Source organism: Falco naumanni, chromosome 2 (genome assembly GCF_017639655.2).
Source record: "Falco naumanni isolate bFalNau1 chromosome 2, bFalNau1.pat, whole genome shotgun sequence".
Classification (NCBI taxonomy): domain Eukaryota; kingdom Metazoa; phylum Chordata; class Aves; order Falconiformes; family Falconidae; genus Falco; species Falco naumanni.
The window spans coordinates 103,537,507-103,551,799 of NC_054055.1; the positions used below are offsets into that span (position 1 = coordinate 103,537,507).

Genomic DNA, 14,293 nt, shown 5'->3' on the forward strand with positions numbered 1-14,293 from the left:
ATTGCTGTCAGTCCATCCTGGCAGATGACCCTATGGGATACATCCCCTGAGCTCTGGCAACAGAAATTGTGTGAAACTTCTAAGGCAGAATCAGATGTGTGGTTGAAAGTCATTTACTTTTGACTTAGCCAAACTTGCATTAATAAGGAATGATCTGAAGAAAACAGGCCAAGAAACATTTCTGCTGAAATTGGGCATGCAATTTCTTTGCGATACTTTAGCATCCATGAACACTTAGACTTTACGTCCACTTCTGTTATTGAGGTCCAAGATGATTTATAGGGACAAGTAATCTGAAACCAATTTATCTCATTTTCTCTACAGGGTTTGCTGTATTTTGGATGTTCTCTGACTGAGCAGGGAGAGAAAGAAGGAAATAACTTTTGTTTTGTTTTGTTGCTATCTTAGAATTAATTTTCCAACGGTGATGGATTTGCAGTGGATTCTCAGCACTCATGTAGCTGCTGAGTTCCCTAGAAGCCAATGGAGCCAGCAAAAACCTTTGCAGAAAGAATTCACTATGAATCCTGGAGATCATCCTTGAATAGCAATGGTAATGATTTGTGTTCATCAGAGGGCAGAACACATCTATCGTACAGGTAAACAATCTGTTCTTCTCTAAAATACTGTTTGTATGTGTGAAAGAGATTGTTGAAGATTCTGGTGTTTGGGAAAGCTTGGGCGAGCATCTAGCTGAAGCGTAAGCCTTAGTCCTTCAAACACAAGTTTCTGTTGCCTAACAATGTTTACTGCATAGGTATGCAAAAATGTGTAATGCTATACCCTTGATTATAACATACAGTGGAAATGTAGCTTTTGATAATTCTTTCTAAGGTTATTAGCTTTGTGAATTCTTAGGTAAACAAAACTGTAAGCTGACTCTTAAACCACCTTTTATTAGCAAGCAATACTTTACACAATTGTTCCCAAGAGATAGTATTGCACTGGTAACAGGAAGTCAGAAGTCATTTATGTTACAGTTTGTTCCTTGACTGTGGATTCTCTTTGAGCAAAGCTAGTATTCTTTCATATCTCTGTAATAGTACCCTGGGTTTGAATTTAGGACTTTGGGTATTACAGTAATGTATGCCTATAATAATGCATTGCATGCACATTTACTGGGCAAATTTACATTGGGGATTTACATGTTTTTCTGTTGAATTTACACCCCAGAAGAGAGGAAGCAAAGATTATTTGAAGAAGAAATATTTTGTTATCATGGCTGACCAGCCTGCATGATCTCTATGATGAGATCACTGGCTGCGTGATGAAAGGGAGAGCCACAGGTGCTGTACACCTTGACTCCAGCAAGGCCTTTGACACCATTTCCTGCAGTATTCTTGCTGCCAAATTGGTGAGATCTAGATTGAATAAGTGGACAATAAGGTGGGTGGAAATTTGGCTGGACTGCTGGGCTCAAAGGGTAGTGATCAGCAGTACAAAGTCCAGCTGGCAGCCGATTACTAGTGGCATGCCTCAGAGATCGATACTACAGCCAAGACTGTTAATAGCTTTATTTACAATGTGGACAATTCAACTGAGTGAGTGCTCAACAGCTCCTTCCAGCATAAATTATTTTATGGTTATTTTCATTTGGGGATGCACAAAATAGGTAGGGTTGAACATAAGCAGATGTAAGGCACAGTGAATGTACTAGCTGTCCTTGCTTGCAGGGAGCACTTATTTCAGAGCAGTGCTTGACGGAGTGTAAATGTGGATTCAATAACATGCTGACTTCATCTGTAACATAGCATGAAAGAAGTGGTGTAGGACCAGGCTGGAAGATTCTGTCCTAAATTAGTATTACTCCTGTTGGCTGAGTTCCTACTCCTGGGACTGCCTCTTACGTGTAAATGGATCAGTAAATAATGGTATTTTCTCTTTAATTTGAGCGGTAAGAGCAGACAAGGCGGATAGCCTTAGTGTTGCTTCAGATGCTATTTTGCTGTGGTTCAGCATTGTCCCCAGAGCTCTGCTCACTCTTTCAGTGGCCAATGCATGTTTCTCTAGGATCTGCCATTCTTTCTCAGGACAAGTGTGGTATAAATATCACTGTTGTGGGCATCTGTATGAGAAAAAAACCCACTGCCCTGTGGTAGACAAGCAGTTTAGTATTTGCCTGGAGAAGAGAAACTTTCAATGTCTAGGAGGCAGGTGGCAGCCGGATTATGGTTTTAATGGTTTGAGGTTTGGAACTTTTTATTCGTGGTTTCTGTGGCGCTCTGTACCAAAATAGCTGTATTTTGTCCTTGAAGCAATATATGGTTTGGGGGGAAAAAGAAAAAAAAAATCCTTTGGTATTTTATCCATGGGCTAGTTATTTCTAGACACCTATTCCCACCTGCTGTTTTATGAACTACAGATTTAAAGCACTTCAAATAGACCACAAGACACTCATCTTCCTATTTTGCTGTTCCTGTCTTCTGTTTTCAGTGTGCCTGATGTACGTGATATTAGTCATCCCTGTCACTTTTACACTTCCTGACTACCAGAAGTTTGGGATGAGACTTTCTCTTTCCTCTCAGCTGACATTTTCTTTGGGAGTAAGGGGCAGGGAAATATTTTGAAGTAAATTTAGTGTTTAAAAAGGTTGCCAAAATAGCGTGGGAACTTCTCAGTGGGAACTGAAAAGGCACAAATTTCATCTGTTTCCTGCTGGGGTTCTTCTATCCTGACCTGAAAGGAAGGCCTTAAAAGGGTGTTTCATTTGCTATACCCTTGGGGTTTCTCCACCCCACCTTTTCCTTGTCTTTGCCCTTCCAGTTTTTATTCCTGCTGTTTCTGTTTTTTAATTTCTTACTCATTTCTTCCTCCCACCTATTCTGCCTCCCTCATGTACCTTTCCCCCATCTGCATTCCATGCTCCATATCAATTTCTCAACCTCCTCCTGATTTCAACCTTCTGCTAGCTCCTAATTTATTTCTACCTACCTTGGGTACCAAGGATCTAAACTATATGACGAGAGAAAGCAAACATCTCATCATATTGTAGAACCATATTGTCCTGGATGTACTAGCAAAAAAACCCAATACTCGAGTGCTCTTCTCCTTCAGTTGGAATATTTCCCCCCCTAGATATCTTCTGTATTTTTTATGACATTTTTGGATGGAGGTAAGAAAAAGAGAACAAATATACTCTACAATATAAAGAAATGTTACCAGTAATGCAAAAATGCTACTGCCCCGAACACACAAATCCACAGGGTCAAAACCTTGACGACTTGTTCAATTTTTCATCCTCTTTTCAAGTACAGCTGCTATTGAGATGAGACTGGAACATAAAAGCTACAGCAAAGAACAGACATAATTCACCTTAAAACACTGCAAGGCTGCCGTGTTTGTAAATCCTTGTGACAGACAGTAAAATATACATTTTATCACTCCATACTTAGTCAGCCATTTTGTTTCATTTCCAAAGTCAAGAGTCCACAGCAAAGATGACTATCACCTGTGTGATGTCAGAGAGTGCGTTAAGCACGAACAGTTAGCATCCACCTAAAGACAATTATACCCTAAGAAGCTTTGGTTTGCCACGTCTGATAATGTCCAAGTCTTCTACAACCTAGTTAAGTATTGCAAAGCGTTATTTCAGAGCAATACTTTCTGTAAAAAATACTTGCATTATTATTTCCTTCCCCGTTCCTATTTTAAGATATATACATTTTTTAAAAGACCAAGATAAGGAGTTACTTTTTTTCCCTTAAGCCATGATTTATATTCTCGGGTTGGGGTTTTTTTTGAGTCATTTCTTCTTGTGGAGGCAGAAAATCAATAATCACCTTCAAAAAGAATGCTTGTTAGAACCTGACGGAGCAAAATGTATCCGTACCGTGCATACGCCTCCAATAGACTCCCCAACCCTACTACTGTCCCTTGTAACCTTAAAAAGAGAGAGAGAGAGAGAAAGTGAAAGATTAAAATCCAGAGATTCTCACTCTGAATATTGGACTTCTGATGTAATTTGAAGTCAGCAATTCATTAAGCGTGCCATTCTGGTACTGGAACAACCTATAAAACATTTACATTCTCTAGAAGCATTTGTCACGTACTGACAGGAACAATGAAATATGCCCATTTTTAGAATGCCCTAAAAGATCAGTTTCCACTTCAACACTCAACCACAGCGAAGTTTTATGGTACGGATGGTTCTGCCTCAAATAAGGACTTGCCAAATAGACAAAGGTCTATGACCGGACTGGATAAAGGACCTTCCACCCATAACTTCCATTTGCCAGGACAGGAACTTCAGGTTTTCAGTTTGACTTTATGATTGGTGCTAAACACTCTGCAGGATCATTTCAGTCATTCAGCTGATCTAAATAAATCCAGTAACTAGATAAGCTATGCAACTTAAAAACATTTTTATCAGGAGAGAGTTCTTTATAAAAAATTTCCAAAATGTTACATCTGTTCTGTTGACTGCAGGAGCTTAGGGTGACTTTTACTGAAGCAGTTATATTTTTACAAGCTCAGGGAGGGCAAGGGTGATTTAATTGCCTCTCCACCAACATGCAGTCTTACTGAACCCAGCAAAGCTCCTTGTTTCGCTGCTCAGAGATAGGTACCTACTCGTGAGCAGACGCTGTACTTTTCAGTGGGTTTGTTCAGTGCTTGCAGTTGTGCACTTCCTTAAATGCTTCCCTGAATCAAAACTCCGAGATGGCATTCTTTCGGTTGACTTGGTCATTTCCGATTTGGCTGCACTCCTCCTCACACAAATGGTTGGGTTTGCTCTCCAGCGTCTCAGCAAGCAGTCAGAAATGTCTCCACAAATCTTTGGATGCCAATACAAATGCCAAAAGTAACAAAACAAAGGTACTCCATAGCACTTTAGACTGGCGTTTTCAACTTTAGTGACAAAACCTCATTCTTTTTTCTCAACTGCATTTGTCCATTTTGGTTCATCTTTATATGCATAGCTTTTAGCATCACAGCAAAATATGATCTACAAAGTTAGATCCAACTAACTGTAGGTGGGAATATCTAGAAAGTGGAGGACTGTTCAAAGCACTGATTTTAGAAGATGAATTACTTGTGAAATATATTCATTCTTCTTGGCTTATTTCTGACTTTCTGTTCACTTCTGTTATTTAGCTCAACACAGTACTTCCTTCAGTGTGAACTCAGTCTGCCCTAAAGAAAAAAAAAAAAAAAACACGCATTGCTCTAAATAATAGTATCTCAGTAATAGTAAGAGATAATATCTTCAGTTTGTTATGCCTGCAAAAAATGTCTGGGCCAACAGGACTGCCAAGGCTCATAAAACTCTTGCGTCACTACCAATTTATTGGCATGAATGTATCATATCTTCCTTTGATGTTTACTGGCTCATGCCAACATTAACTTCCTTTGATTTTAACTCTCTGTGTATGCTTGGGCATCTTTTGGTTGTGGATATTTTTGGTTTGTTATGTTTATGTATTTTTTTAAAAGGAAATTGATGTAATATTGTCTGCAGATTTGGTGTTCTGAAGATGGGAGAGTCTGCTTAGGTTGATAAGCTCTTTTCTTTTTTAATATTGAGATTAATGTGGACTTGAGCCTAAAAGGATATATTCCAGTATTTTCTTACTTGACAAAAATGTTTAAATGTCATTACTTCAGACAATCTTTTTTCTTGAAAAGCGTTGAATCTCCTGCTATGATGAGTCCCAGGTCTTTATAGTACAAAATGTAATCAGCCACTTTCCATTATTATATTGTATGACAGTATGACTTCATTCCTAACACAATTTACTTAAATTGAACATTTTGGCAGATGTGTGCATGAGACTACAGGAACAGAACTTCTATTAAATCACATCCCGAAACAATAACGGATTGTATTGTAGATCTAGCAATGCAGCATTTTCCAGCTCTGCTCATAACTTACCGCATGTTATAGGAGACATTAGAAAGTACACCCAGCAAGACTGAAAACCACTCCACGATAAGGTCAGAAATGACATGTGTAGATAAATGATCTGATTTGTGATTAAGAGGTTTACGTAGCACTGCTACCTCATCAACAGAAGTCAATAAACATGTCCACTTGTAGTGATTCCAGTAACATTGGTGAGAGGAAACAAACAATTCTTTAGTGAAAGATGCCTTTTTTTTCTACTCTGTTGTGCTTATATACTGTTTTCCTTAGCATAAGTGACCAACACAAAATATGATTCTTTCTGCAGGCTGCAAAATGTGCAGGCACCGTGGGGGTTTTAGGAATGATTTGTGCGTGTGAACGTGTTACTGGTTGCTATATAGAAATGAAGACAGGTCAAAGAAATTCTCCTAGCACTTGGAACAAAGTCTTATGAGTCTCTGCAGAATCTCCAGTAACAAATTCAGAGCAGCCTCTGATATCTGTGTCTCCTGCCCAAACACAGTGGTACTCACACAGCAGAACACTGCTCAGTATGAAGCAGGATTGTGAGCCACGGACTTCAACTCCAACCCCAAGGAGCACTGGGGTAATTTTAAGATATGTTGGATTGAAGGACAAGTTCTAGAACCTGAGGAAATAGTCTGTGGAAAGTCAGAGTGACTAAAGTCTGCACCAATATTCATATTTCACCATTGTACTTTCTTTTCCATCTTCTCATTTGGGTTCCCTGTTCTAGAGCCAAAAGCTTTGACTAGGATAGTTTCAGCTTGAATTAGGTCAACTTTATACTGATCACAAGGCAGAAACATTCCATGTGAAGCATTAGATGTGAGGCTTTCTGTACTTTGGTGGTAGAGAACAATTATTAGCGCCAGCCTGAAAGCACTATTGGTTCTTTACAGCATCTAAAAAAAACAAAGAAAAAAACCCCAACCCACAACAAAACTAATTCCATTCTGTAGACCTTGATTTTGGAATGAGCTTCACTGATTTTCTGAGATCACAAATACAACCCAGCACGCTCAAAACATGGGATCATCAAGCTCTGAGTGCCATGGGAATATAAGCTTATCCCATCTTTAGTACTATCTCCACTTTCCTTGACTTTCTGATTTCTTTTAAAAGACCTATTCAAAGAAAAGAAAGAAAAAAAAAATCCAAACCCCAAAACCAAAACATAACACCAGAGGTGCCATCTGGGAAAGCAAATCAGTAAAGGACATACTTAAATCTCAGTTGGGTAGTTTAACAGAGTACATGAAGTATTTCAAACCTCTAACCAGAGAAAAACTCTTAAAACATGCCAGACTTTGAATAATCTTCTGTTAAAATGCATATTTGAATGCTCATGAAGTCAGAGATTACACAGGGCAAAAACCAACCCCAATTAAAATCAGTAAGTGTCTTACCAAAATTGGATCAGGAATTTGCATTCCAAATATAAACAGAGAAAATGTGACTTTTCTAAGTAGATAATTGTTGACCAGCTACAAACAAAAAATAGCTGCAAAAGCAATAGGCAATAGCAATTACCATCCTACTCTGAGTGGAGCAGAGACCCAGTTTGACCTCCTGTGCCTTGAATGTCGCTGAGTAGCTTTGACTTTTTTCTTCCACCATTGAGATCCAATGAAAACTTAAGGATAGGCTCCTAGTCTCTGGGCTTTTCTCTCATTTACAAAAGACTAACTTCATCAGGCACTTCTTGTTGCAAAAAAAAAAAACAAACAAAAAACCCAAAAAACCCACACCAAAAACAAAGCAATACTTAAGTGTAAAGTTATGACTAAAAAAAGTAAAGGATGAAGAAAACAAACAGAAAGGGTGTTATTTCTTCTATTGCCTGGTATGTTTTAAGCTTAAGAATCAGAAAATGGGAGACTGCGACTGTACTCTGCTTTTGTTATTCAAGTGTTGCTGAGATTTCCTGTGGCCATCTTGCACTGACTTTGGAGTCTTTGGTTTGGAGTTTAGTGCTTTGCCTACTCAGAATTTGAAAGCAAGAGAACCTAGTGTTGGTTGCAGAGTTGCAGCAACCTGTCCTGCTCACCAGACGAGAGGGAGATGGAGAATGATCTTGCTTAGACACAGCTGCTTCTTGCTACCTCCCGAGAGCAGTGTTGCGTAGGTACTTCTTCCTGCACTGCATCGCTGTTCAAAACTGAGCCTTCAAGACTTCAGGAGCTAAATTTGCAGCTGATAAGGTTCCTGCCAATATATATATATGCTTGTCTTCTAGCCCAGTAGATCTTTGTCCATAGTGGTACACAATGGAGCAAGAAGCAAAGCTGACCTTTCAACCAGTAAAGAACTCTGAAAGCACAGTGAGGTGAGAAAGACCTAAAGGGACCAAATCTTAAGAGGACCTAAAATACCAAAAAGTGGTATTACCACGTCTTACCATGAACTTTGCCAGCTTCTGCAGTAGCCAGGCCATGAGCCAACAAAATGCTCATATAGCTGTTTAACTTCAAGTACACAAGCAGCCTTTCCGCAGTCAGTAGGATTATTCATATGTTAAATATTGACTACAGTAAATGTTGTGCTGGCTCAGAGCCAACAGGCATTTGTCATGAAGGGCTATTCCTTTAGAGAAAGCAACTACGTTTAGCAGCAAAAGGAAAGGGCTGCTTTGGCAAGTAGAAATCTATTTAAATGTCGAAAAGGGTGGGTGTGACTACTTGGGCTGATACAATAATTTCTTTTAGGGGGGTTGACTAGGGTTGACTACATAGGACTAACTTATAGATGGCTCTGTTAGAGTTCTCATCTGCCCACTGGAAGTGTGAAATACCATTACTAAAGGGTCAATGGTGTCTAATGACCTCAGAAATCCCGGGGCTGTCTCACCTGGGACAACGGAGCTGTTTTCCATCCATTCCTTCCATAAATGAGAGCAAAAAGTGTTAAAGATTGTCTGGGTATTTCTTGTATTTTAGTTTTCTAGTCTAGTAACCTATATTTAACTTTAACTTTTAAAATTAAAAGCCTGATCTTTTCAGTTCCTATTTCTACTAACAGTCCCTACTCATTTAAATAAATATACAGATGGAAAGCTATTTTCAGAAGTGTTCAGCATTGGCTTCTATTCTGTGGAAGTCAGCAGTAAAACTCCTACTGATTTTTACTTGGGAGTAGAACCATGTCAACTTTGAACAGTTTTGAAAAGCCTAACTGAAGCATAATTTTGACTAAATGCTGCCCAGGTATAATCCTGAAGAAATGAAGTCAAAATATTCAATTAAATATGTCACCATATTTTCAGTCCACATTTTCTCATTAACATGGGTGCATTGTCTGCACAGGCAGAGACATACCACAGAAGAAGCCGAATACTTCCTACAGATACTGCTGCTTAATTCAAGCTGCTGTTATGACTTGTTAGGTAGCTCACAAAGTTTACCTGAAATGTGTTGGAAATATATCAGCCATTTGCATCCTTAACTCCTTTCCTTTTTTCTTTTTTGAATGCAGACATCTGAAGGAATTTAGGCAATTTATATTTGAGCTTGAGCAGTATACCATTAACAACTGATGAAAGACAGTAGATGACAGCTCTGCAAGAATAGGAAATGCATCAATATTTATGGTAATTCCCACTTATACCTATATACCTATGTTCATAGATATGTACACGGACAGATGTATTTTGGTAAATTAAGCACACTGATTTTTAATGCCTCTTTCGCACCAGATTCCAAATGTTTCCTGAAGAATGAGACTGTGGTTCCGTGATAATTTAAGCCTACTTAGACTGAGATGACTGCAGAAACAAATCTCACCAAAAAATATTTGTGTGTATGTATTTCAGCCAAATTGGTTCTGAGTGGACTCATTACCTACATACCGGTGCTGGAATAAAACAGAAGCTGGAGAAGCCTGGCTGAAGGCAGGGGCACAGGCCACCCTCACACAGGTTGGTTTAAATGGCTGTGAAATTGCACCAGAATACCTTCAGTATTTTCTCATGTGAACTGGAGACTGTAGGATTGTTCCCTTCAAATTCTGTCCAGTATCTGCTAATTAACGGATGGGCTTTTGTTGATCACGATGAGACCTGGATTAGCCCATAAGCATGTAATAAGAACAATAAATATCCTGCTTTCTTGACACTTTTTGTAAGATTAAGTGATCAGTGATGGTTCAATTGGTTTTGAATGTCATCAGTGCTGCTGCAATGGTAACGTCTTACCTCCACCAGCCCACATGATTAATGGGGGTCAGGACTGTTTTTCTTATGTAGAGGTATAGTTACATCAATAACTATCTTAACAGATACATAGCTACAAAATACACCATAGTGAGTGTATCATATTATATATATATATATTTATGTAACAATGTAAGTTACATATATTTAACATAGTGTAGAAATAATGTCTGGGTATTGATACATTAAGGGCCAGGAGGAAGGGGAAAGAATAGTTACTTTCACACTGTGACATTAAGAGCTGTACTACATTTGGTGTAAAAAGCACAAGAAGCCAAAAGGAACAGCTTAGATATTGGAACCACTAATGCTGGATTTATCTGCTTAATTTCCTGCTATTTTTTTTTTCTTTTGGGACTTTAAAGGCTGAACATCATTATTTATATACGTTTATTATTTTCAATATATTTAGGTTTATAGCCATGGTTTAGTAGATATACTGTATGGCTATTATGATAGAAATATTTGCACGTTATGTTTTGAGATGCTGCTAATTCTAGTAGAACTTTTCATTTCCTGTTGTGAGAATTTTTCCTTCTATCTCTGAAAACTGAATTTGTATGAGGCTTCCTGAATGTATTATGTTCAAAAATTGAGAGCAAAAGACAGATATATTTGCTACCTCAGCTGTGCTATATAACCCCCTACCTCCTTTTCAAAAATGTATTTTGTGTTTTTAATTTGAAAAGCAATTGAGGCCCCATTTGGGGCAATGAATGTGTAAGTAAAATATGTCAGGTGATGTATTTGAAATAACCTCAGTGATTTCAGAGTAATTTCTCACATTTTCAAAAGTGACTTTAAATGAAATTAAGTCGACTTCAAATGAATTGCGTTTTAACTGGATATTAGCTTTTACAGCTTGATCTGATTCCCTCTATGATTATGTAGTGCAGTAGCTCACAATCAACTGAAGTGAGAGTTAGTTCCTGGGGAGGTCTTTCTTTTGTATACAAAGATAGGCTTTCATACGAAGGTGTCAGAATCTGTTCTCTCTACTGCACTGTGTTGATATTTTGAAAAATATAGATGGTTCTTCAAATGTCTAACGTGACACTGATCCTCTTTAACTCTGCATATTTCCATGCTAATATAAAAGCAGCCACATCACTTTCAGTGCTTCGCTGGTAGCTCATTAAAAAAATGTAAAGAATAATGTCAGCATGTCTGTTACGATGAATATTTTGACGTTCACACCTCTGCTGACGGGTGCCTGAGTGAACGCACAGTGTGAGTGGCACAGGTGCTGGGTGCCTGGCACCCAGCCCCCAGCCCAAAGGCAGGGAAGGGGCAGCTCTGCTGCCCTCCAGCCCCGTGGGCTGCTGAGGCAGGAGGCGCAGCGTGTACAAGCCCTACACAGCCGGTGTGACTGGGTTACGACACTGGATCTGTGTGCTAGCAGCTGGTAAGAGGAGCCTTGCTTTAGTTTGCCAGTATGCAAAGTCTGGTTTTATAGCCTTTTTCGATGGAGCCAACCTCGTCTGTACCAGTGAGTGCCTTTCACAAATCCTGCTATGGGGGAAAGAAATTTCACCTACTCTCCTACTCTCAATATGGTTTTGTGTCTCTGCTGTATGTCAGGGAAAGATATGTCCATTTTTGTGTGTGTAAAGGAATCAGGCAGATGTACACCAAATTAGCTTGAACAACTATTTTAATTTTTTTTTGCTGAGAGAAATTGCAGGGTGGTTATGAAACACAAAGGATCTAAGGGTGGCAGTATTCTTGTATACAGAACAGTCTGTGGTTCTTCATTGCAATCTGTGCCCCCTCCCCCCCAGCTTCTTCAACACAAAACCCATCCATTACAAGGCTCCTGCAGTCACTGATTCATGTGCTTGTGATCAAACTTTCCTGCTTCTAATACAGTGAGTGGTTTATAAAAGATGGTTGCAATTCCTAGATGGACTGAGTGTGTCTGTTCCTGTGCTGTTGTGCAGCCACTTTATTATGCTCCTGGTCTCTCATCAGTGATTTCAGTCTTACTATGAGAAATTAATCTCTTGGAAGAGTTCATTTATATTTTGATCATCACCTAACCTGCCTAGCTGCACTGTGCACTACGCTTTGTGATAGCAGTCTGTGATACCAAAATCCTGATAGCTACCCTATAGCCAATTTTCAAGGCCATGTGAGATGATACCAGTCCTTGTCCCAGAACAGTATCAACTGTCTCACCAAGCCATCTGATCTGTACTTTCTCAGGTGTGCATGTTAGCCTAGACACATTCTTTTGAGCACCAGCTAATATATGAGAGCTCATGTTCTACAGTCGCATGTGAATTTCTGAGGACACTGAGTCAGCTCATCTGGCAAATGTGAATTACAGCTGCAGGGAGGGTCCATAACAGGACTCAGCAAAGGATGTAATATTTTGAAGCTTCCTCCTCTTCCCCCTACTTACATTTTATTCTGCAAAATAAATTTACTTCTGGATGATAACCATAGGAGGCATTAGCAATCTCTGCAGCACGTAAAAATATAGGAAGCCAACAAGAAGCAGTACTTCTAATTTAAAACTAATGTTTCTTTTATTTTCAGGTCTACCACTTGGCTTGAACTACAGGTCTTGAGGAAAACAGCTACCAGATTCTGGTAATAGGAATGCAGGGAGATTTCTTTTTTCTTTCCACTTTGTTTCCTCTTTAATAACAGCCTTACACATGGCACTGCACAGGCTACTCCATGACATTCTTCCACAGTCTCCTAATATGAATTTACAAACAGGGAGCTACGAGAGTTACAGGTGCACACTTTGGCCTCTGCCTTCCACTCCTCCCACCACAAATGCTGCTGCAGCATGGGGCTGGGAATGCAAACATACCAGCACTGTGGATGGTGATGACAACTGTCAGACTGAAAGTCCCAGTCACTTACAGGGAGAGCATCTGGGGCTACAGCAGCATCACTGTTGTTTATAGCTCCCATTTCCATCCCTCCAGCTGGACCCACAGTCTTTTGGGTACCTGTGACACCTACACACCCAGCTGATATCATTGCACCCACGTAATTGTCTTGAATTGTGTGCTTTTTGTTCATATTTGAAGCGCAGGTTTATGTCTCAAGAGACTTCATTGTCACCTGCTGAATATTGGTGGTGTTGTGTTCCAGCTGGATTTATCATTTTATAACATAAAGGCCTCAGACTTTACTTCCTCTTAACTTCCTCTTAGTCTTTGTCGTCTGCTTCAGATTTTCACAGCCTTCAGAAAAGCTACTATATTTTTTCTTCAGGGACAGTTAGGGAAGGCTAAATTATCTGGTGAGTTAAGCCTCCTGTATGCAAGTTGAGGAATTGGGTATGCTTTTGTTAAAGTTTCTTGGCAAACAGCTCTTCTGTATTAAGTAGGGTCTGCTACTGTTCTTAAATGTATTGGTTTTAATTTCACTGTTGCAAACTAGCTGGGCCTTTCAAAAGCTCGTTGAGCATTGTATTTCTAGCAACAGGTGGTAGGATGGGTCTTTGAACATCCCAGCCTGCTGTGTTAGCAATTAAGTAGGCATTTTAGAATCTGAAACACTATGCTGAAAGAATCAAAATAACAGTGTATTTTCTTATTCTGTACAAGTGTCTTCAGTTAACTGAACTCAGAATCTAAGATATATTTTGTGTATATATATATACATACATACACACTCTGCTAAATATCCTGTTTCTAATTTTTATTTCAGTTCCAAGACAGTGTTGAAACAAAGCACCATGTCTAACTTTGTACAGACAGCTCCTTTTGCCAAACTAGCGACTTCTTTTTTGTCTTGGGCTCCATTCAGGCATCCATGGAAGGCTTGTGTGGCCTGGAAAATGGGGAAGCTGATTAAAAAATACCAAGGGTTTTGTTTAATAACTTCACTGCCAACAACAAGTACAGTTGGTTTTATCAGCGGCACCCTTCTGTCATGTACAATGTCTATACGGGAAATCAGGTGTGTATTAACATGTTCAATCTCATACTATGGAAGGGGAGGTAACAAGAACCCAGAAGCTGAGAGGACTGTTCGGGGTTTCTGGTCTTTGGGGAGGGCTGGACAGATGTCAGACAGCAGGACAGCTCTGGACAAAGCTACAGAAGAGCTAAATCCCATGGAGGGGAACCTGATGTGGACAAAGCTTGAGAGCTGTGTCTGTGGAGAGATGGACATAGCACTGGGGAAACACAGAAAGAGAAAAAACCCCAAAGTAAATCTTCGACAGCAAAAAATATTACTTAGTGACTTTT

At 39.4% G+C, this 14,293-nt stretch overlaps 1 long non-coding RNA gene across 1 annotated transcript; it reads left to right on the plus strand.

Annotated features, from left to right (window-relative positions):
* The first annotated feature begins 413 nt into the window (after positions 1-413).
* Positions 414-13,122, plus strand: LOC121083795. The gene is made up of 4 exons (XR_005826487.1): positions 414-599; positions 9,341-9,455; positions 9,561-9,782; positions 12,618-13,122. It is a non-coding gene; the product is annotated as an uncharacterized LOC121083795 (long non-coding RNA).
* The last annotated feature ends 1,171 nt before the right edge of the window (positions 13,123-14,293 follow it).